The sequence below is a fragment of the Mus caroli genome, unplaced genomic scaffold (genome assembly GCF_978045245.1).
Source record: "Mus caroli unplaced genomic scaffold, Mus_caroli_1 scaffold_14, whole genome shotgun sequence".
NCBI classification, from domain to species: domain Eukaryota; kingdom Metazoa; phylum Chordata; class Mammalia; order Rodentia; family Muridae; genus Mus; species Mus caroli.
The window spans coordinates 109,237,262-109,261,209 of record NW_028227269.1 but is presented as its reverse complement, the minus strand read 5'-3'; the positions used below and the strand labels follow the sequence as shown (position 1 = coordinate 109,261,209).

Genomic DNA, 23,948 nt, shown 5'->3' with positions numbered 1-23,948 from the left:
TGCTTTGGGGAGGGTAAGTGGTGGGTAGGTTCTAAGCCCATGTGCAGAACTCTCTTCGGTCAGAGCCTGTGTGCTACTGCATCCTTGAACTCTCTCCAAATGGAAACAGCACCTGAACTTTCTGTTTAAGATTATTACTTGCACTCATATTTAAAAACTTCTGTTTGCTTTATGTGTATGGATGTTTTGACCACATGTATGTCTAGTCTAGGCGTGCCTGGAGCCCAGCAAGCCAGAAGAAAGTGCTAGCTCCTCTGACGCTGTAATTCTAAACAGCTGTGAGCTATCGTACAGGCGCTGGGAACCAAACCAGGGTCTCTGCGGGAGCAGCCACCTCTGCAGCCCCTTGTTTGTGTTACTGAGACAGACTCACTGTCCAAGCCTCAGACTTAGCGTGCAGCTGAAGATGACCTCCCCCCTGAACCCCTCAAATGCTGGATTCGAGCTGTGAGCCACCATCTCCAGCTCATGCTTCTCTTCCTGTCAATCCCCTGCCATGTCTCTAGTGTTACTCACATTTCATGTTTACTGTGGGATACACTTCATCTTCTGGTGTGGTAATGGTTACTTATCATGCACAGTGGTGTTCCAGCCTCTGTATTATGCACAGTCGGCTCTCAACATCCTAACTCAGCTCTTCTGAGGCGCGTGGACAAATGTCTCTAGGGCATACACCATAGATTAAGGGTCCAGGGCCAGCAAGTGCCATCTTCAGGTCAATCTAGGCAGCAGCCTGGTTTTCTAAGACCCTAAAGTCAGAATGACTTTTAGGCTTTAAAATGTAAAGACAAAACAAAGACCACGTGATAAAAACATAGGGAGTCCCCCAAACCTGAGATATTGACACTTTTGGTCTTCATGGAAACAGTGTGGTACTTTTAACCCCGAACTATGTTAGAAGTGCAGAGAAACTGCTGGTGGGCAGGTTGCAGAAATGGCAGGGAGCTACAGCCCTCTGTGTCACTGCTAGGCTAACCATGGGTAAGAAACTGCTTCCTCGCTCACTCTCGACCAAAACAAACACAGAAGCCTTCAGTGACCTCAAATAGGGAAGGTGGTTGGGAATGGACTCAATGGCTGCCTAGCATGTGAGGCTAGCCCAAGCTACATAACACCCTGTCTTTAGAACTATGGGTGGGGTGCTCAGTGGGCTGAAAGATATCTGCCAAAAAAATCTAACAACCTAAGATTGAGCCCTGAGATCTACACGGTGGAAGAACACTCACACCAACACCATATCACACCCTCACCACATGTGTGTGTCCTCAAACTCAGAGATACACCTGCTTCTGCCTCCTGAATGCTAGGACTAGAGATGTGTGCCACCACACCCAGCTATAATTAAAACAAACAAATAAACAGCAACAACAAACAAAATCTCTTTACCTAGCCCTTAATGGCTTGACCAAAAGTAAAAAGAAAGTCTAGGTGGGCAGCTCTCTGCTTTCAAGGCCAGCTGAAGCTACACAGTGAATCCAGGCTAACTGGGATAGAACAACAAACTAACAAAACTGGCAACGGTTTAAGAACACTGGCTGCTCTTCCAGAGGATGTGAGTTCAATGCCCAGCACCCATGTAGCAGCTTACAACCATCTGCAACTCTAGTTCCAGGGGCTCTCATGCTCTCTGTAGAATGCACTCAGCATAGACACACATGCAGACACACATCCACACACAAACATTTCTTTAAAAATAAAACAGTTCAGGCTGGAGGGATGGCTGAGCAGGCAGGACTTTCTCTCATGTCTGACTACCTGAGCTCAGTCCCTGGGACTCGAATGGCAGCAGAAGAGAACTGAAGCCTGCAAGCTGCATTCTGACCCCTGCGCGCGCGTGTGCACACACACACACACACACACACACACACACACACATCAAATTAGAAAAAGAAATCTTACTTAAAACTGAGGAGATGGGACATCTGGGTCTGGCTCCCTCTACACAGCCTGGGCAATACTGCTTACCATGACCAACCTCAGGAAATGGCAAGCCTATGACCCCACGCCACACAGTAAGTTCAGGGTAGAAAAGAGCAGAGGTGCTGGAAGTTACCCACAGAAACTGACCCTGAGAAGACGCTAAACTGAACACAGAGAATCAAAGGACACTGGCATGAGCTATGGAGCACAGGTTCTGGGGACAGCTGATGCAGATGGCAGCCACCGCCCGCCAGACTCCTTTTGATCCTCTGTGGGGACAATACCTACAAGTTCAGCACCCAAACAAAGATTTAGTTCAAAGTCTTCAAACAAAAAACCATTTGTAAAAATTAAGTTCCCATAGTTAAGACAGCCACATTACTTCTAGAATGTTTGTCACAAGGACATCCTCGGGAACCCCCATGTGACACCTGCAGGAGACGCACAATCATCAGAAGAAATGGTAAACTGTGGCTTTGGGTGCTCTCCAAACTGAAGACTGTGGAAACTGTGATCAGATTTCATGACTGGATAGAAATACTTTTTTTTTTTTTTTTTTTTTTAAAGGCGTGCGCCACCACGCCCGGCTTATTTATTTATTATATGTAAGTACACTGTAGCTGTCTTCAGACACACCAGAAGAGGGCGCCAGATCTCGTTACAGATGGTTGTGAGCCACCATGTGGTTGCTGGGATTTGAACTCCTGACCTTCGGAAGAGCAGTCGGGTGCTCTTACCCACTGAGCCATCTCACCAGCCCCCAATAGAAATACTTTTATTTCACTTATTTTTACATGGCTATACACATAGTGTCCTAAAATTGAGATTTAGTGAAATTCTTTACTTATTTTATTGAAGAAAAATTATGCTGGTTCAGTCAAATGCATTAGAGACAGCATTTGAAGAACATTGAGGGTTTTATTAACCATGTAAGAGCCCAAGCTGAGGAAACAACAGGGAGTCTCCAATGTTCAGAAACTGAACACATAAAAATCTGGGTGACATGGAAGGTCACCCACAGGATGGAACCTGGGGCTATTGCCGACACCTCCCTTTCCACCCTCAAGAAAACCAAGGGGGAGAAGAATGTTTGCTTTTGACACATGACGAGGTAGCTTTTACTGAACAGAAATAATGGCGCCCCAGGCAAGGAGTTACAGTGCCGGGAACTGCAAGGCTAGAACATGGCACTTAGCCACTCACACACACCTGAGGAGGAGTCACAGCCAGCAGTGAGCAGCAGTGAGCATTCCCAGAGCCCTCGTCCTGGCATAGCTAGGTATTCTAGTTCCACACAGGGCTCTGCTGCACTTCATGCAGACTGAGTGTTCTGCTTCCAACCCGCTGTATTTTCAGGTGGGAACTGACTGTATCCGAAGGCCTTATTTAATCCAGCATGCGCTGTGTGTAATCTTCTGAGGACAGAGCTTCTCCAGTTTCTGTCAGCCGCCTTAGATGCCTGGCTTACACATGTGCTGCAGCAGAACGAATGGTGACTTCACACTTCCTCTGCCTTCAGCATTAAGGTCTCTACTCCTGTGACTTGGCTACATTTTAATTTTGAGCTTAGAAACTAAAAACAAAAGTACATCTGCTGACAAAAGAATGTTCCACAAAACTGGAAAGCCTGGGGAAAACCAAAAAGGGAAGCATCGGAGAAACAGAGAAAATGGCTCCTGCCAGCAAGAAAGGACGAAGCGGCACTCATGCCGAGACAGCAGCCTGAGGTCCAGTCCAGCAGGGGACAGTGCCCCACAGTGAGGCAGTGGTGATGGGGAGGGAGGTGGTGGAAGACAGGTGTGCCGGCAGACAGTACAGATGCCTCTTGGAAACCCGCACAGCAGCTCCCTTGGTGATTCCTGATGCCAGATGCTACACCGTGGCAGCAGCCCTGGCCCTACCCTGCAAAGTCTAGGAGAGAGGCCATGCAAGCAAGTGTTTTAGTTTCTCATCAGTGGCTGCTCTGTTATTTTAGCTCTCCATCTGAAGGTTCGGTTGAGTGCAGTGGAGAGGGCAGGCATGGCAGTGGGAAGGTGAGGGAAGCTGTTCGCACAGCACTGCATGCAGTCAGGAGCAGGGAGCGGAGCCCAGCTCCCTCCTCCTTGTACTTGCTCTCCCACCCCAGTGCGGTGCGTACCCCATAGACTTTCCTCCTTTAGCCAGCCCTTCTGGAACCAGCTTCATAAACACATCCAGAGGTACGGTCTCACGGTGCTTCTAAATCAGTCAGCGTAAGATTAGTTTCTTATTAAAAGCCCTCTTCTCTTCAAAAAGAGAATGGGAGACAGACCAACTCGCCCAAACGGACAGGATCAAAGAACTAAATACAGATAAGAGCGTACAACGGGAAGAAACCAGCCCTTGGAACTCTGCATTACTCCTTGAGACATACGACTTAGGATGTTGACTTTTAAGATTGAATTATTTTTACTTTTTATGTATCTGTGCTTTATCTCACCTGCATGTACACTACACACATGCTACTTAGGGAGGTATGAAGATGATGGCACTGGACTCCCCGGAACTGAGGTCACAGGCGACGGTTAACTAACTGCTGGATTAACTAACTGCTGGTGCTGGGAACCAAAGCCAGGTGTTCTGGAAGAGAGCAGTTTCTTAGCTGTTGATCCATCTCTCCAGCACTACAATCTACGAGGTTTAAAGCTCTGCTCAGCCCTCTCAGATGAGATGCAGGCCTATAGTTCTCCTGGCCTACAGCTGGAGTCCTGCCTCTGGACAGAGAGGAAGGAGCAGAGCCCAGGGCCAAGCCACTCTGCAGACGTCCAGCAGCAGGCAGCACCTTCTCAGAGGAAACTGCTGGTCTACCAGAAAGGAAGTGGGCGGAGGGAGGAGTGGGTATGGGGGTGGGTGGGCTGTAACTCCCTTTCCTAAAATGTTAACTTTACAGAAAAATGGATTCAAAGAGCAGAAACATGGCCATATTAAGGAGGTGCTTACAGTGTTTAAGCCAAACTTTAGAATAAAATGCGGCACTCCAGTCAATAGCTTTCATAAACTCCTTCCATTCTCTCTAGTTCCTTCTGATGGGAGCTCTAATCCAAATCCTCTCCTCTGCTCTGAACACTTAGCACTGTCTATCTGGAAAGGGTATGGGTCTTTAAGAAAGCTAACAGCTCTTCTCCACCTGAAACACAGGAAAAATACTAGCTACCTATTTTCTTGGTCACTGTAATGAAGGATTTGAAGCTAAGATTTCTGAAAAGTATTTAACTGTGTCTTGGAATCATGAAGAAGTTTTGTAAAGACACAATACAAATAAAATGAAAAAGAACTTCTTTCTCTAAACGCAGTGAAATGAGTGCATCTAACTGTGCAGCCAGCTGATGGTACTGCAGGGGCTGCTTGTCTGAGTAAGGTTTTCTACTGCTGTGACAAAGCACCACAGCCACAGCGACTTAGAAAAGAAATGGTTTATTTCAGAGGTGAGTCTATGACCATCATGACAGGAAGATGGCAGTGGGCAGGTGTGGTGTTGTAGCCGTAGCCGAGAGCTCACATCTCAATCCACACACAGGAGGTAGAGAGAGGTAGAGAGAGAGGAGCAGAAATGAGAGACAGAGACGGAGACAGGGAGACAGATGGTGAGAGACAGAGAGAGACACAGTGAGAGACAGAGACAGAGACAGGGAGACAGATGGTGAGAGACAGAGAGAGACACAGTGAGAGACAGAGACAGAGAGATGCTGGGGAAGACACGAGTCTTTTGAACCTCAAAGTCCACTCACTCCCAGGGACACACTTCCACCAACAGTTCCCCCAACTGGGGACCAAGCATTCAAATCTATGAGACCATATGCTGGTATTGTTATTTAAAACAACCGCATACTTTTACAGATTAAAACAACTGAGTGGCTGGGCGTGGTGGCGCACGCCTTTAATCCCAGCACTCGGGAGGCAGAGGCAGGCGGATTTCTGAGTTCGAGGCCAGCCTGGTCTACCAAGTGAGTGCCAGGACAGCCAGGGCTACACAGAGAAACCCTGTCTTGAAAAACCAAAAAAAAAAACCCAAAAAAAAAAAACAAAAAACAACTGAGTGAGTATGCTAAGTTTGTTAGGAACCAATTTCAGCATAAGAGAAAAAAAAGATAAATATAAAAATAAAAAAATAATAAAATAAATACTCGTAAAAACCAAGTGAAGACTGGACACATCACAGTCCCCAGGGCCAGAGATGAGTGGCAGCTCCACAGCAGGAACTCAGGTCAGACAGAGAGCCACGCTGGCACGTGTGTGCCACATCAGCAAGCTCCCACACATGAGTGCCCACAGTGGCAAGAGTCCTGGGGCCTCAAGATCTCACTTCCCACAAAGGACACCAGGGTTGCTGAGAAAAACAGGCAGTTGCAGGTGGCAACAAAGAAGTTCAAGATGAGGAGAGAGCACCTACCAAGACCAGAAAGCAAGGAGGACAGGCTCTGCCACAGGCCAGACACTGTGGCTAGCAATCAGGAGGGTCTGCTGGCCACAAGTGGCATCTGACCACTTCTAAGAATACCTAAAAACACAATTCAATTCACAACTGGTTATAACCTGTAGATGGATTTTAATCCAGCAACATGGCTGCTCTGACAAGGGATCCCATCCAAAGCCCTTCCCGTCTATGCGGTGCAGCTTGAATGCAGACATACCCTGGATTGCAGTGTGATGTGACTGGAATACAGACAAGTCCTTAGGACACACCTTTAATTCCTAACAATGAAAGTGAGGTTAGTTTGTAGAAGGAAGCACCCACATTTGAAAGTGACATCTAACTGAGGAACAGACAAATGAGTCAGAGATAGGACATGCCCAACTCACATGGAAACAGCACAGCAAGGAGAGGCGACACGAGAGCAGCAAGAGAGGAAACACGGGTGGTGTGTGTGTGAATAGCGTTTCACAGAGGCAGGGTGCAGAGAGAACAAGCTAGACACAGGCGACCACAGAACAAACCCGAGGATGAGAAGGAGCCAGAAGATTATTAGAACAGGTTGCCAAATTTAGCATTCGGCCAAGCAGAAAAATTCAGGCAGAAGTAGAGAGAAGCCGGACTGAATCAGTCAGCTTGGAAGATTAGATTGTTCAGAAGCTAGAAGCTTCTAGGCCTACGCCTGAGGAGAGTTAGAACACAGAGGGAAACACTCTGGGCTCAGTACGAGCTATGCATCACATCGGTATGGCTCTCACTGCATCCTTTCATCCGAGGAAATAAGAGACACTTACACTTCCAATAACCCAAGTCAAGGCAGAACCATATGGCTGAGAACTTACAGAAATAATGTATTTATCCTGTTTCAATTTGAACTGTCCCTTAGAATAAGCCAATACCTAATGAAGGATATACTGACACAATAATACAGAAACATTTCAGTTGCTCAAGGAAGAATATAGGACAAAGTTAGGACAGTGATGCTCTGCCAGCTCTAGGGACTGAGCACTGAGCAGGAGCAGTCCCTGTGCCTGCTGACACAGGCACACACCCGCACTGAGTGACTACAAGGAGGGCTAATAAAGCCAGGAAGCCAGTCTTCACATATACCCACCAGTCACACGTTCAAGGCCAATGGCCACAGCCAGGTAGGGGAAGCTCTGGGCACAGACCAGTCTAGACTTTACAGCATACAATATCCAAGGGAACTGGGGGGGGGGGGGGGGAGACTCTCATGAAAAGTAGACTCATGGGCTGGTGAGATGGCTCAGTGGGTAAGAGCACCCGACTGCTCTTCCGAAGGTCCAGAGTTCAAATCCCAGCAACCACATGGTGGCTCACAACCATCTGTAATGAGATCTGACTCCCTCTTCTGGAGTGTCTGAAGACAGCTACAGTGTACTTACATATAATAAAAATAAATAAATCTTTAAAAAAAAAAAAAAAAGAAAAGTAGACTCACATGTCACTCCCCCCACTTCAAAAATGGAAAGAACTGTTAACTGCTGGGGAGGAATGGCACTTTAACGACACTGCAATTAGAAATGAAACTTAGGTGACAAGTTTTCTTGCTACTATTCAACTGATCAAAAGTAGCCATATAATAACTCTCACTTTGTAAATACTCCAAACCCTTCCTTATCTTAATGCTGTAACATATTATAGATTCTTATGTGTTTTCCTTGGTTTGTTTTTTTTTTTTTTGTGGGGGGTGGAGATTTTGTTTTTATTCATAGGGTTTCTCTGTGTAGCCCTGGCTGCCCTGGAACTCACTCTGTAGACCAGGCTGGCCTCGAACTCAGAAATCCGCCTGCCTCTGCCTCCCAAGTGCTGGAATTAAAGGTGTGCACCACCACTGCCCGGCATGTTATAGATTCTTAATTCCAAGTATAAAATATCACAATCATAAATTAGAGATTTTAAAAAATGTTATTGTTTTCCCCTTTCAAGTCCCCAGAGAAAGAGAGTTAAGGAGGCAAAGGCGTAGTCCCATGTGGGGCAGTGGCCAGCAGGTTGTTGGGAAGCACACTTGTGGGGTGGCAGAGCTATCAGACTGCTCCTGGCAAGGTAACTCCACTGCTCTTGTTTTTCAAAGTTATTAAATCATGCTGGGCATGGTGGCACACGCCTTTAATCCCAGCACTTGGGAGGCAGAGGCAGGCGGATTTCTGAGTTCGAGGCCAGCCTGGTCTACAAAGTGAGTTCCAGGACAGCCAGGGCTACACAGAGAAACCCTGTCTTGAAACAAACAAACAGTTATTAAATCATTCCTGAGTCCCATAGGCCCTAGCCATTGTGACCACAGTTTAACGCTAGCTTGAAAAACCTTTTGAAAGAGGCTGAAGTGCAGGCTCTGTGGTTAATGCTGTCCTGCCTCTAAAGAGGATCTGAGTTTGGATTCCAGGGCCCTTACCAGGCAGTCACAGCAACTGTGCTTCCAGCTCCAGGGCATCTTTATACTGGACTTCTTCTGACTCCACATACACTCAGTAATGACACACAAACCCAAGAACATAGACACACACACACACACATAGACACACACAGATAGACACACACACAAATAAGAAGAGAAAGCTGGAAGATATAGTCAAGCAGAAATGAAACACAGGGGCACAGCTGCAGACCCTCAACCCAGCCTAAGACCAAAACTGAGATGGCTGAAGTCAGGACACTCAGCAGGTTCTGCAACGAGATGATCTTTATACAAAGCAAAAAGGTAACAGCATAAGAAAGAAGCCTACGTGTATTAAAGATTCTGAGCACATACCTGTGTCGTGCGCAGTAAGGAGTCTAGGGAAGCTCAGAAGGGAGGGAGAAGCTTCCACACAGACGTCGGAGCCGTGCCAGCCTTATCCTTCAAGTAATGGGGACCCTGTACCTGGGAATCAAGAGGAATGCCTGGTCAGGTCTCATCTGGAAAATTGTAAATGAGTTAAAAAACAGAATTTCAAAGCATATTTTTGGTTTTTTTTTAAATTTATTTGTTTATTTTATGTATGAGTACACTATAGCTGTACAGATGGTTGTGAGCCTTCATGTGGTTGTTGGGAATTGAATCTAGGACCTCTGCTCATTCTGGCCCAAAGATTTATTATTATACATAAGTACATTGTAGCTGTCTTCAGACACACCAGAAGAGGGCATCAGAGCCCATTACAGATGGTTGTGAGCCACTATGTGGGTGCTGGGAATTGAACTCAGGACCACGGGAAGAGCAGTCAGTGCTCTTAACCGCTGAGCCATCTCTCCAGCCCCCTTCACTTTTCTTAATACAGTTAGAACCTAACTAAATAAGCCTACTACATACTGAGGTGTTCTTTTCTTATTTTTGCTTGCTTCAGAATTTTATATAAATAGTCATGTTCTGTGAATATATACCAGGCTGGTCTCATCTTAAAGAGATCTGCTTGCCTCGGCTTCCCAAATACTGAGACTAAAAGCCACCACCCCCAGGTGAGCCACGTATATTCTCATTTTGCTTTTTGTTGATCAACATTAGTATTGCAGAAGCTGTCCCTTGTTTCCATTGTCATGTAAAATCAGCGCATAAATGTGCACCTTGGCTCTCCAGTCGCTGGTTCAAAGTCCCTGCCTCAGAGCCAATGTGACCCCATCAGATCTGCTCTGTCTACCTCAAGCATAGGCTACAGTCCTCTGGTACACTACAACAGTGACAGTGACTTCTGTACCAGGCGTGTCTTCAGAGGAAGCCAACTATTTCCCAAAGTGACTATAATAATTCACACTCCTAGAAGAAGGACCTGAGGATTTCTGCTGCTCAGTTTTCCAACACAACTCATCGGTATATTAATCCTTCTAACTAAATAGCTGCATAATGGCTTATGAGTTCTTAATACAAAATTTAGGCTATTTTGAATAAACTTTATAAAAATTTCCATTTGATGATCTCTGCCCAGAACTTAATTCTTTTTTTTTTTAATTTATTTATTATATGTAAGTACACTGTAGCTGACTTCAGACACTCCAGAAGAGGGAGTCAGATCTCGTTACGGATGGTTGTGAGCCACCATGTGGTTGCTGGGGTTTGAACTCTGGACCTTCGGAAGAACAGTCGGGTGCTCTTACCCACTGAGCCATCTCACCAGCCCCAGAACTTAATTCTTGCACCCCGACTCATCACCCCGTGTAACTCCCCACGCTGAGCCCAGCAGCTCCTCAGCTCTGGGCCTAGAGAAGGCCTGGTCTGGGCTTTACTTACCTGTGAGTTCTCTCTCTAAACATGGCCTAAGTCAAAACTTCTGGAGTGTTTACTTTTATTTAAAGAGATTCTGTCTCCCACAGAATGTGAACACAACATAAAGAATTCTGCAGCTGACAATGGCATCAGTCAACTCTCAGTAAAATGTTGACTTCAGAACAGAGCAAACCTGAAGGGCCATGAAGGAAGACCCTCAGCCGGCTGGAGTATCCATAGGTGGCCTACCTAATGCTTCCAACTGGCCACACAGAGATTTTATTTTTCTACCTAAAATATTTTCTAGCTTCCACTTATGTCTTTTAACCATGAGTTATATGAAAAATTATTTATTTTTGAGTGAGTCTTAATATGCAGCACAGCTTCCCTACAATTATGAGGCTAGCACACACCACGGCTTCCCTACGATTTCGAGGCTAGCTCACATTTGCAGCAGCCACAGCTTCCCTAGGATGACGAGGCTAGCTCACACTTGCAGTAGCCCTCCTTTTGCTTCCCGAGCACTGCTCTGACAGCCATGCACCATCAGCCCAACGGACATTTGTTTTTAAACTCTTTGTATTCCATAATTACTTTTATTCTTGGCTTATAACTTAGTTACAGAGGTCATATACTATAATCTGCATTATACCAGTGCTTTGAAATGTCCTGATACTGACTGGAACTGCAAGACTGAGCAGTTTTGGGGCTAGAGAGTTGGCTCAGTGGTTAAGAGCACTGGCCACTCTTCCAGAGGTCCTGAGTTCAGTTTCTAGCAACCACATGGTGGCTCACAACCATCTGTAATGGGGTCTGATGCCTTCTTCTGGTGTGTCTGAAGACAGCTACAGTGTATTCATATACATAGAATAAATATTTTTTTTTTTAAAAAAAGACTGACCAGTTTTTATAAACACTTTCACATACTTGACAAGTAACTCCGGTGCTATTTTTGGATCTACGATATCTGCTACATCAAACAAGAGACTTAGAAGGCAGTTACATTTACTTTATTTGTTTGTTCCATGAACTACAGCGATGTATAAAATCTTCATCATGGTTATGAATGTGCCCAGTTTCCTTAGAACCGATGTCAATGTCTACTTATCCATTCCAAAGTTATACTGTAAGGTTTATCCAAATTTATAATTAGTCTTCCTCTAAACTGAAACTTCAATTATTACAAACTGGAAAGCTGAGTATGCCTACAAATAATTTCCTTAGCCTTCTGGGCACACACATACATGACATGCCACTAACACGCCTACCCAGGGTCCTGTTGGCTTGTGAGCCAAGGTCTGCTAATGGATGTAAGCATAAGCAATGTGTGCCACTCTCAGGCCTGGCCTGATCACACACATATGCTCTCTTCCCCATGTGAGATGATCCTGCAGAGCAGGCCCAGGGTTCTAAGATGAGAGAATGGAGAGGTAGAGAAAAAGTTCAGCTGGGCTGGTGAGAAGGCAAAGGGTAAATAAAGACCCTGCCATGCAGCCTGATGGCCCGAGCTGTGGTCCCCAAAGCCAACATACATTGGGGGAAGGAGAGAAAGAAACCAAAGCTGTCTTCTGATCGCCACACACTTTCTGTAGCAAACTTGCCCACACACATATGCCCATTACATACACTCGAATAGGCACACATGTACACACACACACACACACACACACACACACACACACACACATATACACTTACCTATACACACACATGTATATACACACACTAATAATAAAATAAAATTTAAATTAAAAAATAAAAACCTTGAATCCCTAAATTACCATGTGGAAAGAGATCTGCCTACTAGGACAGGCTGTTCAGGACTTTAGTGTAGCAGGAAATTAATAAGCATTAATAAAGCTGCTGAGATGTGTCACACCCTTACCACAGCACTGTGTCTGCCATATGTGCATCGTATCTCACTTTATACAAGTGTACATCAGGTTAGTGTCTGTGTAGTATGTTTTTTCTGATTTTCATTTCAACATTTCTGAATCCTTATGCCCTCGAAGGTTCCCTAATGAGCTGGACTGAGTTAAATTTTTTAAAACTACAATTTATTATATTTATTTATTTAATATATTATATTAAATATATAATTATATTTAATAATATATTTTATTTATTTGTTTGTTTGTTTGTTTGTTTTCGAGGCAGGGTTTCTCTGTGTAGCCCTGGCTGTCCTGGAACTCACTCTGTAGACCAGGCTGACCTTGAACTCAGAGATCCATCTGCCTCTGCCTCCCAAGTGCTGGGACTAAAGGTGTGCGCCACCATGCCCAGCACTGTATTTATCTTTTAACTGGAACACTTAATCCATTTATTCTGGAAGTGATTACTCACATTTGGGCTTCAATGTGCTTTTACATGGGGCTCCTGCTGCCTTCTGTTGGATTAGTCACCATCCCCACCCCTGCTGCCTAAGCACTGGAAGTTAAATAGTTTTTTTCTGTTGAATTATTATTTAGGTAATATATAGAAACACGGTACTCGTTTACTTCAGTTAGACACTGGACTTTTGTATTTCCTGAGGCAGGGTTTTGTGGAGTCCACAGTTATCTCAAACTCAATGTAGCTGAGAATGAACTTGAATTCCTGAGCCTCCTGCCTTCAGTCTCCCATCTATGAGAGATGCTTGGCCCCAGGGGTGGCACTGTCAGAAGGTGTGGCCTTGTTGGAGTAGGTGTGTCACTATGGGCATGGGCTTTAATACCCTCATCCTAGCTGCCTGGAAGTCAGTCTTCTGCTAGCAGCCTTCAGATGAAGCTGTAGAACTCTCAGCTCCTCCTGCATCATATCTGCCTTGATGATAATGGACTGAACCTCTGAACCTGTAAGCCACCCCCAATTAAATGTTGTCCTTATAAGAGTTGCCTTGGCCATGGTGTCTCTTCACAGCAGTAAAACCCTAGCTAAGACAGCGTCTTTTATATGGTCTGAACATTTTCAACCATTACCTTTGCATGACACCTCTGTACCTGCCATCCCATCCCTCCTTTCCTTGTCTTTCTGAATCTGTCTGAAATCTGAAGCATCGTTCTATCTGTCTTCTCTGTTTTCTATTTTCCACTTCTACATCACTTTGATTTTTCTCTTTGCTCTATTACTCCAGTTGGCCACAATGGATTTTCCACTATTAAACTAACCCTTCATTCCTGAGATAAACTTCTCCTGACCACTATGGCATAACATTTTTATCTGTTGCTATGTACATTTGATCTGCCAAATGTATGGGGGATTTTTCTGTGCTTTGCTGATCTGTCACAGAAGTTTGTCTTCATCGAGTCTTGTCTGCTCTTGTAATTAGGACAGTGTCAGCTTTGCAGAATCTATTAGAAAATGTTTCCTGTATTTTGAAAAAGCTTTTGTCCAGTTAATATTTTTCTCCTATTTTTAGGTTTACTTTATGTTTCCATATGTTTTGCTTCCATGTATGTATGGGCTCTGTGTGTATGCCTGGTGCCTGCAGAGGTCTGAAGAGGGCACTGGATCCCCTGGAACTCTGAGCCACCATGTGGGTGCTGGAAACTGAACCCAGGTTCTCTGCAAAAGAACAAGTCCTCCTAACAACTGAACCATCTCTCTAGTCACAATATTCTTTCTTTTAAACATTTAGTATAATTTACCAATAAAATATCATGTAAACAGTCTCCTTTCAAGCATTTTTAATTAAGTATTTTTTTTCAAATATTTTAAGTTTTTTTTTTTTTTAAATGGCATTTGTTTAGAGAAGGTGCACAGGGACTATGGATGTCAGTGGACATCTGGCAGGGCTGGTTGTCTATTTCCACTGTGTGCATCCCAGGGACAGGGCTTCGTCCTCAGCCTTCACCTGCTCTGCTCTCCTGACGGCCCTATAGTTGTCATTGTCATTGGATTCTTTCCCTGATGCAACACACATTTTCAATGTTTCAGTGTAGACCCCACAGAGCTCTGAACTTAGGCACGGAGGCACAGGCCTCTAATCTTAGCACTCAGAAAGCTGAGACGGGAGGGTCAACAGATTCCACGCCAGTCTAAGATACACAGAGACTGCCTCAAAAAAAAAAAAAAAAACCAGCAAAACAATAACAAATAAAGCCTTGCCAACTTCATACTTGCATTTCTTCCCTCTATCTTTTCAGTTATCATTTATTTTACCTTTACAACGTCCAACATACATTATTTTCAGTTTAAATAGTCAATTTTTAAAAAGATTTATTTATTTATTTATTTATTTATTTATTATGCATACAGCACTCTGCCTGCCTGTATGCCTACAGGCCAGAAGAGGACACCAGATCTCATCATAGATGGTTGTGAGCCACCATGTGCTTGCTGGGAATTGAACTCAGGACCTCTGGAAGAGCAGTCAGTAAGAACTACTTAAAAGTAAAAATGAAGCCTTTATGGACCATTTTGGGTTCCTGTCACATTGTCTTTTCCATCTATCTGAATGCCCTCGGTTTTTCTTGTATTGTAATTCTGTTTTTCTTTTCAGTTGTTGAGGTTTTCTTAACTGTTTTTGTTTTGAAGATAGTACCTCTCTATGTAGCCCAGGTTGGCCTTGAACTTGCAATCCTCCTGCCTCAGCCTCCTCTGTGTTCTTATGTTAGCTTTTCTTAGACTGAAAAAAAAAAAAAAACAAAAAAAAACCTCTCTCTTCATTTCAGAGAGATGTTTTTGCTAGCTACAAAATTTGAAGTTAAGATTTGGAATTAAGGTTTTGTTTTTCTTTCAGTATTTCACACATAAGCCAACTGTCTTTTGGTTTACAGATGATCTGATATGCTGTTAAAATTACCTCAGTTCCCTTGTAAAATAGCATTTCTTCTAACTGCTTAAGATCTGTCCTCTTTTTTTCTTTAAAACAAACCAATTCTCTTATTTTATGTGTGTGCATGATCTGCCTTATGTATATGTGTACAGGCAGACAGGGAGGCCAGAAAAGAACACTGGATCCCTGGAGCTAGAGCTACAGGTGCTTGTGAACTGCCTGACTTAATTAAGTGCGAGTGACTGTCTCCTGTCAGTCCTCTTAGAGAACAGCACTGCTCTCAGCCAGGAGCCGCCTCTCCAGAGCCCACTGGATGCTTACTGGGCTGTGCTGTGCTATCCTTTCCCCACAAGTGCTGGAGACTGAACACAGGGCCTCAGGCACACCAGGCAAGCACTTTACTATTGAGCTATGCTCCTTGACCCAGAACCATGAAAACTCGCTACTCTCTCTAAAAAATAAAGCTCTTGTTTCGCTTTTGTTGAGTGTTTCTGTGGTGGCAGGAATCAAACTCAGAGCCCTGTCTACACTAAGCACTCTCCTCCTCCACTGTGCCCCAGACCCCAGCCCTTACTTACCTTTTTTAAGATCCTGGGTTTCATTCTTTGAATATAGATAAGTTACACAGACTTAGCTAGAGAAAACCTGAAGCAACTTTGAGCTAAAGCAAACCTGCCAGGTTATACCCTTGTGAGCTGGCTACCCTTGCCCAGGGTGAAAAGTTCTTCTTTCCTGCTAACAGTGAAAAGGCAATTGTCAAAGGATTTAACTGACACCACTGTGGTTGGAAGACAGTTATTCCCAACCCTATGTGACAGTCTGTTCTTTGTGGTGGCTTTCTCTGGCTCTGAGGTTTGTCTCTGTGTATGTGACAATCCAGACTTCAGGGTCACTGTGCAGACTCCTGCAGCTCTAAGCAGCTCCCCTCCCCAACTGTGCTCAGCTTTGCAACATGAGAGGGAGGCTGGTGGCTGCTAGCTGTTCTCCCCTTTACCTGAAGTGTGGAGACTGCCTCTGAATTCAGTAAAAGATTCTTGAAGGTCAAATGCACCTTGCTGCTACTTTTATTATGAAGCTTTGTCAGAACAAATCTACACTTGGTCATTACATTCTTGCTTTCAGAAGAAGCACATGTGATGGTAGAATGGTTAAGGCAGGACTGAGACAAGCCAGCATGTCTGTAGTTGCTCGATGCTCTTTACAGAGAGAACCATACCGTGCCTGCTCAGGGAAGAGCTGTGTGCCAGTCAGCCCGTTCTCCTGGTTTCCCTGTTTCAGAGGACATAGCCCGAATCTACCTTGTACAAATATCTAAACGCTATTGTTTCACAGTCTGCCGGTTTCTAAGTTGTTTAACATGGTCTGTTCTAGATCTGCGTGAAGTCAAGACTCACCTCCAGCACAAAGTGTAAGGACTATGTAAAAGGTACAGTGACAGAGAAGATGAACATGAATGGGAGGGCCCTGAAGAAGAGCAGAACAACATTTCATAAATAGCACCAGTCACAGTGCTATGTGAGAAAAACAATCAATACTAATATCACCTTTACCTAAAATTTTGTTTGCTAACAGATATCATTTAATTTGCTTTTTTAAGTATTACATTAAAATATTATTAATTTTAATTGCTAATGCTACATGTCCCCATAAATTCTATGCTATTTGCCTCCCCTGGCCCTGCCAGAGATCTAGTCCTGTTATTCCTATCCTAGAGCACACAGAAGGTTCCAGGAATAACTTTTCCATGAAGCAGGATCAAGACCAATGCCAACAGGAATTAACAATTGTTTTTTCCTTAGTGATGTCTGGGAAAGAGAGAATGCTCCCATTATTTGCAGCCAATGGCTGCATATGTATGTACATGCTCTCACCCTATCAAAGACAACTACCAAATGCATATAAATTAGCTTAAAGAAAAAGCACTTTGTAGACAGGCTAGTACTAAGAGAATTAAAACTGTCCTACAGCCATGAGACATACACACACAAAGCACATCTGCAAATAAAGCAAAATGCAGTCAGGTGGGGCTTAGGTGACATCTTAGTCACTGTTCCGTTGCCGTGACGAGACAGCGTGACTATGCAACTCTTAAAAGCATATAACTAGTTGGGCAGGGGTGTTACACACCTTTAATCCCAGCACTCGGGAAGCAGAGGCAGATGGATCTCTGTGAGTTCAAGGCCAGCCTGGTCTACAAAGAGAGTTTCAGGACAGCCAGAGCTACACAGAGAAAGCCAGTCTTGGAAAACAAAACAAACAAAACCCAAAAAAACAACTGGTGGCTTGCTTACATTACGATCATGGTGGGGAGTTGAGCAGCTCGAATGGCAGGCAGCATGGTGCTGGAGAAGTAGTTGAGAGCTATACCCTGACCAGTAGACAGAAAGAGAAAGAAAGACAGACAGAGACAGACACAGAAGGCAAGGTGAGACACTGGGTCTGGTGTGTGCTTTTGAAACCTCAAGGCCCACCCCCAGTGACACACTTCCTTCAACAAGGAATTTTTCTAATCCTTTCACATGTGCCATTCCCTGGTGACTAAGCATTCAAATATTTTGAGCCTGTGGGGGCCATTCTCATCCAGACCCCCAGAGGTGATCATTTACATTAGTCTCTGAGGAACACCAAGCAGCTATCCGAGCACTGACATCAAGTCAACTTACTCCAAGGTCTTGGTACCCAGTCTCCAAGCACGTCAGTTCAATTATAAGCCAAAGGCTGGCAAGTTTACTGTCTTGGTTTTACAGAATAACTATACTTCTGAAATGAGCCATCTTGTTTCCCAAACAGCCCCAACTCCTAATTCCACTGAATTAACGTAAAAAGTAGGCAAAAGTCACATAAGAGCCAGGGGACTCTCACTCAGTTCCCACATATTTCTTATATCATTTCTTTCGTTTCTAATGCACAGTATAAAAGAAGTTTCCAAATATTCAGTCAACATTCCTTATATAAATTAAATAGCTACATTAATAAATGTTGCTGTAAAAGTCTGGGGGATAAAGGTTGGAGATCGGTTAGACAGCTGTTAAGCAAGTCAGTACGACAGGCTTGCCTGGAAGTCAGAGGCACAGAAGGAGCTGTGGCCATGGCCAGTCCCACCTTTCACATGCAGGCTGGCAAGCAAGTCAGACACCAGCAGGAAACTCAGCCTACTAATTCTGAATGTTAACACTTTTGCCTGGTCTAGCACTTAGTAGAAAACAAAATTTAAGAGGACTGCCTATAAGTCAGAATGTAAAAGCTCTGGGGCAGGTTTTACTAGTTTTTAAAAATGACCTCATCCTCTTAAACTCCGTATTTGAATGCAAATGCAAACTAACAAGGAAGGACCCACTTAGGACATAAAAAGTCATTTATTCCAAGAAGGAGAAAGAAAATAGAAGTAATCGATGGCTTGAAAATCTAGCAAAGATGGTCACGGAAAAAGGATTTCTTGGTGGAACCTAAAAACTGAGAAACTCTTACAAAGGGTAACACAGACCTCACAGCACCCTACTGTGTCTACCTGTCCATGTGTCTGTCCATGTTGGGGACACTATGAAGATGAGGTTGAGACCCTGCATTCACTTACCAACAGGCTAAGAAGAGGGACTGCCCAGTTTCCAGGGCATGAGAACATGAGAACTAAAGGGAGACAAAGTACACAGAGCAGTAACTGCACACAGAGCCATAGGTAAGATCTCCCAAAGGAGCCACAGTCTAAAGAATATATAGAAAGAAACCATTTTCTTTACTAGATCTGAAAATAATATACACAAGTACAAGACAAAGTAAATGCTTAAAAAGTACTGAATATCTCATTTCATGAAGCTTGTGTTTTATACCAGTGTGTGTGTGTGTGTGTGTGTGTGTGTGTGCGCGCGCGCACGCAGGACATGTACATAGTGCTTCCTAAATGACTGGGTGAATTGGGAGGTTGCACTCTTGAGCTTAGAAAGGATACTTCTTAGGGCTGGGGAGATGGCTCAGTGGGATAGTGCTTGCTATGGTAGCATTAAAATCCGAGTTTGCATCTCCAGTATCCACATAAAAAGCAGTGCATGCTGGTAACCCACTCCTTATCACTGGCAAGCTCTAGAGATTCCAGGCCACCCAGGCTGGCCAAAATGCAGTTTTAGGCCCAATGGGAGCCCCTGTCTCCAGGGAATAAAGCAGAGGGTGACAAAGAAGACACACAGACCTCCCTCCCCATTTCTCCCCACACCTACCTCCATAGAAGAGAAGAAAGGAAGGACATCCCTCACCTTGCCACACTCAAAATGAAACATCTATGTCAAATACCTTCTAGATATTAAATGGCATTTTTAAATTATCTTTATTAAAGTAAGATACAGATTTTTTTTACTGTTTTTTTTTTGGGGGGGGGGTATGTTGTTTTATTGTATGTTTCAGCCTTTAATCCTAGCACTCAGGGAGACAGAGGCAGGCAGATTTCTAAGTTCAAGGCCAGCCTGGTCTACATAGTTCCAGTACAGCCAGCGTTACATAGAAACTCTATCTAAAGAGAAAAGAAAGGAAGGAAAAAGAAAGGTTAAACCTTGTGAAACAGAAATCCATAAGAAGTCCGAGGGGTAGGCGGTAGAGACTGACTAGATTACACTGCAGCGCACGTGTTGGAGCAAAGCTTCCTGTGCAGACTTCAAATTTAGTTCTCTTGAATATTCACTGGTTCCTGGAAAACGCTTTGAGAAACCTCTGAAAAATGTGACTACAAAAAAGAGCAGCCTTTCTGGGGGCTAAAGAGATTTGTATAAGAAGACAGTTCAGTCGACTGGAGCTAATGTCGAATATTCTGCACACAGACCTGTTAAGTCTGCAGCTGCCAGGGAAACCTTGGCATGGTAGAGTCTGATGTTTGGACCACCTTCTTTGCGGTGGCAATGATGGAGCAACCCAATGTTGGCTCAGGACAGTATGTCAACTCATCGGTGCTAGAGAGCGGCAGCACGTAGCAGGTGCCTGTTTCCTGAGACCGGGTCCCACTCTCTGTAGCCCTGACTGTCCTGGGACACTGGGATTAAAGGTGTTCTTAAAGAAGTCATGTATTTAAAACTTGTTCTAAGTTAATATTGCAACAGAATTTTAGATGAGCATTTGAAAGTAGGAAACAATAGTACATCCTCTTGTCTCGGCTTCCCTAGTGCTGGTATTAGAGGAGTAAACCACAGTGCTCGGCCCGAGGCTTCATCTAGGAAGTCTCTCTACAGCACATAAAACTATATAAAAAAAAACCCCAAGTATTTGAAAAATGTGGCAAAGCCTGGTTGGTGATGACATACACCTTTGGTCCTTGCCACTTGAGAGGCAGAGGCAGGAGGATCTCTGTGAGTTCCAGGCCAGCCTGGTCTATAGAGCAAGTTCTAGGACAGCCTGAGCTACACAGAGAGTCTTGAGGGGGAGAAATTATTTTTTGCCCTTTCTTATGGAAGCATTTAAGAGGTTTGTGTTCATGTGTGCATACCATGTGCCACTATGTATATATGAACTCCAGAGGACAACCCATGTGACTCAATTCTTTTTCTCCATACAGTTTCAGGAATCAAACTCAGGTTGTCAGGTTTGGCAGCAAGCGCACCAGTTAAGCCATCTTGTTGGCCCCAAGTCAAGTCCCTGTGCTTCCTCTTATGAGCCCATCTTTTGTTACGGGATGTCAGCTGTGTCCTTGGAAAACAGACATTCTGTAGCAGAACGCAGAATGCAGAACTCGGGCTACCAGCTAGGAGTACACAAATAGGACATGCTCCTAACCTGCGGGTCTAGGCACTTTCAGAGAGGTTTAATCCATAGATCTGCTTGTGAGACATCATTCTGTAACAGAGGTAAGGCTTATCTGAACAAGAAAACTGGGATTCCCTGTTAGATATCACCTTCTTCTCTCTGGTTGTTTGTTTCTTCTAGACAGGGTCTCGCTGTGTAGCCCTGGCTGCCCCGGAACTCACTCCACAGGAGGCTGGCCTCCCACTCCCTCTGTCTGTCTCGTGAGGGCAGTGCATCATTACACTGGCTTCCCCTCTTATTTATTTATTTATTTATTTATTTATTTTGAGACAAAGTATTACCATGTAGTCCTAGCTGGCCTGGAACCCACTAGATAGGCCAAGCTTGCCTCAAACTCACAGAGATCTACCTGGCTCTGCCTCCTGAATACTGGGATCAAAGGTGTATGCGACCATGTTTGGTTCTCATCTTACATTTTTTACAAGTCAAGAAACTTTACTTTGATTACTGTATTTTCTTTCTCTAAACAAAAGACTAATCTTAAGGTTTTGATATTGGAGTTATTATTAGTGTAAACTATGCCTCTAATCTTAGGACCAGTCTCACAAAGGCAGACACATAGATGATGGTGCTGACCTGATGATCCAGGCTAGGACCAGCCCTTTCCTCTTTGGGCCATGCCTTCCCTTCTGCCTATGGTGTGGTCTTTTAACCAGGCATGTGTGGGAATAAGGGAACACAGGACACGTAGGACAAGACAAAGGAAAAGTGTGTAGGCTTATTGTACACGTGAACTCAAGCAATGCTTCAAACCCTGTAGTCTATTCTCACCCAGCAGGATGATCTGCCACGGATGTCCTTCTGCCTGAAATGTGACCTCTGTCCTATCAAAATTGACTTCCCCCTCCTCAAAAATCTAGTTTACAGCCTCTTGCCAGAGCTTCAACAGAAATTCTTATTTACCTAAAGTGCTTCTGAAGGCCAGCAGTCATGGACACCACAGCTCGGCTGCCACCTGCACTCTTCAGTTTGAAGTTCTGCTTACAGGGCAAGGCACACAGGACCACAGTTCAACATAATGAGTCATGATGCTGGTTTTTCACTCTTAATTTGTCTGCTGAATAAATTAAGAGTCTATAGCTTTAGGTTGACTAAAGTGTTCTAAAATTAAAAAGGATTTTGGACACACCAACACTGAATACCATGTATTAACAAGGCAGTCTATGCTATATAAATTATGTTAGTAATACCCTTTGGGCCAGTGAGATGGGCTCGGTGAATAAAGGCAGCAGCTGAGAAAGAAAGGAAGGCTAAAGGCACATGACTCAGTGATTAAGAACATCTGCTGATCTTCCAGGGGATCAGGACTAGGTAGCTAGCACCTTCAGGGTAGCTTACAACAATCCACAACTCCAGTTCCAGAGGATCCTGCACTTCTGGTCTCTGTGAGTCCAGACATGTACTCATGTCTACAAGTGACACTCATACAAAGAAAATAATTTTATTTGTTTGTTTGTTTAAGGAGGAGGAGGAAACCAGGTGTGATGATGCACACCTTTAATCCCAGCACTGGAAGGCAAGCATTCTGTGAGTTTAAGACCAGCCCGGTCTACACAATGAGTTCTAGGATGACCAGGGATGATCAGAGCTACATAGAGAGACCCTGTCTTTAATTTAAAAACAAAAAAATTAAAAGAAAGAAAAGAAAGGAAAAGAAAAGAAGACAGGAAGGAAGAAAAAGAATGAAGATTGAGGGGCTGGAGAGATGGCTGTGGTTAAGAGCACTGACTGCTCTTCCAGAGGTCCTGAGTTCAATTCTCAGCAACCACATGGTGGCTCACGACCATCTGTAATGGGATCTGATGCCACCTTCTGGTGTGTCTGAAGACAGCTACAGTGTACTCATATAAATAAAATAAATACATCTTTAAAAAAAAAGATTAAGAGAAAAAAATACAATTCATCACCTTATGTGACCTACAATAAAAATCTTAATTTTTTAGAGAATATTTTATGTGTATGAGTATTTTGCCTGCATGTATATGTATGTATATGTACATGTACCACATATAAAACATATAAGGCTGGTGGTACCCATGAAGTGCACTGGATTCCCTGGAACAGAAGTTACAAATGGTTATGAGGGGCCATGTGGATGGGGAACTGAACGCCGGTCCTCTACAAGAGCACCCAGTGCTCTTAACCACCAAGGCATCTCTCCAGCCCTCTGAAATCTTAATTTTTAAACACCAGAAAATTAAAAACCAAGGTCAAGCACAATCTGGCTGGAAAATCAATTCGCATTTCAACTTCTGAGAGTACGACCCCTTACTTCATGAAATAGATCAGGACTGCTATCATTATGTCGCTCTGCCTTCATCAGTGTGAGAGTGTGTGCTGTGGTGGCAGGAGACTGACAATGGACGCCTTCCTCCACCTCCGAGTTTCAGACAAGGTCGCTGACAACCCGAGCTGGGGACTTGGTAGACAGCCCTACGTCCACCCCAGCCTTAGCACTGCTTTTAAGCCTGGGTCTTGATGCTCGCATGGTGAGTACTTTATCAGCTGCGCCATCTCCTCAGCCCCTCGATCCAGAACTCATGTGGACAGCCACGAGCTCTCTCATCACAGCAAGGGGCACACAGGGCAGAGGTCATGTCCTCCCCACGGATGTATCAGTATCAGCATACTGAGCAGAAATTATTAAATGATGAAAGAAAGAAAAAAATGTAGAAAAAAGTTTTTAAAATTTAAATTGAAGAGTTCTCTAAGTTAGAGCTGAGATTATGAAAGACCCGCTTCTGACAAAAGGCAAACAGAAGTATGAGCTGAGAGCAGATTCTGTCAGGGCGTGAGCCTCAGGGAGCAGACATCCAGGAGCAGGAGCACCTACTCTTTTTCAAACCAACCTACTCTGGGACCCT

At 44.2% G+C, this 23,948-nt stretch overlaps 1 protein-coding gene across 5 annotated transcripts in view; it reads right to left on the bottom strand.

Moving 5' to 3' along the window:
• The window catches only part of Traf3 (TNF receptor associated factor 3), a 102,628-nt gene that overhangs the window by 39,563 nt on the left and 39,117 nt on the right, over positions 1 to 23,948 (bottom strand). For 4 of the 5 annotated variants that reach the window (XM_029484672.2, XM_021179131.3, XM_029484675.2 and 1 more), the window contains one exon: positions 9,120 to 9,230. The gene's annotated coding sequence lies outside the window, so the exon portion shown is untranslated. The remainder of the gene's footprint in view (positions 1 to 9,119; positions 9,231 to 23,948) is intronic. The other variant, XM_085830691.1, reaches the window with a different exon arrangement.